The sequence below is a fragment of the Octodon degus genome, unplaced genomic scaffold (assembly GCF_000260255.1).
Source record: "Octodon degus isolate 3935 unplaced genomic scaffold, OctDeg1.0 scaffold00142, whole genome shotgun sequence".
Lineage (NCBI taxonomy): Eukaryota > Metazoa > Chordata > Mammalia > Rodentia > Octodontidae > Octodon > Octodon degus.
Window position 1 is genome coordinate 941,134 of NW_004524718.1, and position 3,580 is coordinate 944,713.

The 3,580-nt window shown below is 38.7% G+C and overlaps 1 pseudogene; it reads left to right on the forward strand.

The window, feature by feature from the left end:
* The first annotated feature begins 380 nt into the window (after positions 1-380).
* On the forward strand, positions 381-2,200 carry LOC101581734 (annotated as a pseudogene).
* The last annotated feature ends 1,380 nt before the right edge of the window (positions 2,201-3,580 follow it).

The window sequence follows — 3,580 nt, forward strand, 5'->3', positions numbered from 1 at the left end:
AGAGTTTAAGATATTTTGGCTGAAGATTATCTTGGGTAGTATTAGAACACGGAATCTTTTCATGGTATAGGAAACACCCTGATGCAGTCCAAAATATTTATCACCAAGGATGCAAATACCTGACTGAAGCAGTGTGTATGGTGAAATCCAGAGATAGCTGCCTCTTCCTTATTAAATGCTCTGATGACACCATTCACTGCTTCAGGGCTCCTAAGAATAGCCTTCAACACCATTTGGAAGGACCTTCACACTATGTCAATGCTTTGTAGGTGACCTTATTACCAACAAGCACATGTTTCCTTTCTGCACTCTGCGCAAGGTCAAAGGAGAATTGACTGGAAGCAATAGAAAAGCGTTCTGCATACAGCACCCACTACTGTTTCCAGGAGCAGGTGACTGAGGATAAAGAGGACAATGGACTTTCTGTTGTAGAGCTGAAGGAATCCTTGCAGAAAGCATGAGCATGTCAACAGAGACTCAATATGGAAACCTCTAACTTTCTCAAAATGATGGAAGAGTATGACATAGCTAAATATATGTTTTCATCATTTCTTCAGAAAGTCAAAGCTGTCTCAGAAACTTCTAGAGAAACTTGGAAAGCTTTGAGTGATTGCCTTAATCTGTTCACCAAACAAGAAGAGGTGAGGAATTTAAAATTGGTACAGGAGCAAGAGAAAAACAAAATCTTGTCGGAAGCACTAGAGGCTGTCATCACTGAGCATCATGAATTACAGCAATCTGTAGTTGAAGGATCCCCACCTCCCAGCATCCTCAGTGAGGATCATTTCTACAATGCATTGTCAGATTCTGAGTCAGAGAAGTTCCTGAGTCGACTGGAAGCAGTAACAGCACAGTCCTTTGAAGACGAGGAAGAAGTGCACGGGAGCAGTAGAAAACAGAATATCCAAAGGGAAAGATTGTGGTGGGGGAGATGCTCTCTCCAATGGCATCCAAAAGCACTGAACAAGTTTGCCCTCTCCTATGTTTTCCAGAGACAACTTCAGTGTCTGAATCATCCTCAGAAAATGTATTGGAATGGAACTCTCCAAGGTCACCATACCTGTTATATTTAATGAGCCTTTGAGCTTCCTACAATGACTAACTGAATATATGGAGCACACTTACTTCATCCACAAGACCAACTCATTTTCTGACCCCATGGAAAGAATGTAGTGTGTAGTTGCATTTGCAATGTCTGCTGTCGTCTCTCAGTGGGAGTGGACTGGGAAACCCTTCAACCCACTTCTGTGGGAAATTCACAAATTAGTTCGAGATGACCTTAGATTCAGACTCATCTCTGAGAGGTCAGTGCATTTCACACTGAAGGGTTGAACAATGATTTCATCTTTCATGGCTCAATCTACCCCAAACTGAGGTTCTAGGGGAAGAGTGTAGAAGCAGAACTGAAAGGAACCATCACCTGGGAGCTCCTTGAACACAATGAAGCATATATGTGGACAAAACCTATCTGCTCTGTGCTCTATGTCATTGTGAGCAAACTTTGGATTGAGTAGTATGGCAGTGTGGAAATCACAAACCACAAGACTGGTGATAAATGTGTGTTGACTTTTAAGCCATATGGCCTTTTTGGTAAGGAGTTACACAAAGTTGAAGGCTACATTCAAGATAAAAGCAAAAAGAAGCTGTGCAGGTTATATGGGAGATGGACCAAATAGCTGTACATTATAGACCCAACCATCTTTGAGGCTTACAAAAAATTGATAAGAAAAAATTTTTAAGAGAAGTGAAGAGAAGAACAGCAAACAGATGAGCACTTCTGAGGAGTCTGATGAAATGTCCATGCCAGACTCGGAGAGTGTGTTTCTCATCTAAGGTAGCAGTCTCCTGTGGTGGATAGCCCCTGGGCCTCCAAACTCTGCCCAGATGTACAGTTTCACCAGCTTTGTAATTGTTCTGAATGAACTGGACAGGGAAATGGAGAGTGTGATCCCTAATACTGACTGCAGGTTGCGACCTGACATCTGGGCCATGGAGAATGGAGAAATAAATCAAGCTAGTGAAGAGAAAAAGCGGCTTGAGGAAAAACAGAGCAGTCTGCAAGAACAGATCCAAGTCAGAAGAGGACCAGAAGATGAGGTGGTTCCATCAAGGTCTCAGTCCCTACAGTGGTGCACAAGACTGGATCTACTCTGGCAGCTACTGGGACAGAAACTACTTTAATTTGCCTGACATTTACTGAAATGCAGACAGATCAGGGTGCTTGACTAATTTACAAATAAGTCTTAAACCTACATTTGTATTTTTTTTCTTCATTTATACTCATGTTTTAAAAGAAAAGAATCGGTTTCAAATAACTTGCATTTCACCCAACGAGGTAGGGCACACAGTGATACAGATGGTGGAAGTCTTAGAAAAAATGTTATAATAATTTTCCTATCCAAACATACTTATTTGGAATATTATTTTATAGAGAGGTAAGAAACAGATGCTTTTTCTGGTTGCTAAATGTAATGTTAGCTTTCTGGGATTATATAGCAATCTCAGACCAATTTATTTTGTCTAGTTTTTGTGCTGTCATGCTTGAATGCTTTAGATGTAACTGTGACATGTTTAGAATTCTCCTATACAATGTTTATGTACTCAAATATAGAGGCTGTAATTTTGTAAAGAACTATATTGATAACATGGCTTTAATTATATTAATCATCTCAATTTAATTCTATGCAATCTTCCCAAAGAAAAAAAATGCCTGAATATTCTGAATAGGGCTTCCTAATTCAAAAATTCTAAAGAATTAAACTGGAAAAGGTATTTCATTTACTTATGTTATTGTTCTTTATTTTTATTGTTTTCTGTAACCATTGTCATTAAAATGTTTAAACTGTACATGTTTGAACTGTAAATATGTATAAAATGTAGCAATTCACAAATGTCCTAGACAAATTTCAGCCATCATGATGTAATGACAAACATTTTTAAATGCTTCAACTTCCAGTGGCAACTGCCACCCACAAGTTTAAGCTGCATTCATGGATGTATTGTAAGTATCAAACTATGTCAAGGTAGGTCTTCTGCAGTTCCAGTTGGTAAGGTACCTGTGTACTTAAAATAAGTATGGAGACCTACTATACAGCAGCTTTGCCCCTTTAATTGGGGCATATTAATCTTACAGCATTTATCCTCCTCAGACCCCCGACTGAGATACTGCTACAAGGAGCCTTAGCTAGCTGCCAGTAATTTACTTTAATTGTTGTTGTGATGTTACCAAGAGTTATAATGAAATAATCTACCTGATGCTAAATAAAGGCTATAGAATGTTCAAAAAAAAAAAAAGACTTTTGGCAAAAAGAGCTCTTCGATCAGAGGGTAACCGCTTCCTTTTCTCCATAACAGGAGATGACATCAGTGCTGAGAGGTAGGCTTGGGTTTCATATAACACATATAAGATGTGCTCTCTTTAACACAAAGTGAGGTAGTCAATGTGATCTTGGGCTGTGCTGCTTAAAGTCTTATATTAAGGGTGGTGATCTATTAGGAGGCTGTAATATTTCAGTTCACCAAACATTTTTGTATGGTAGATTAAAATAGAATAGAATAAAATTTTATTTTAATTCTCTTT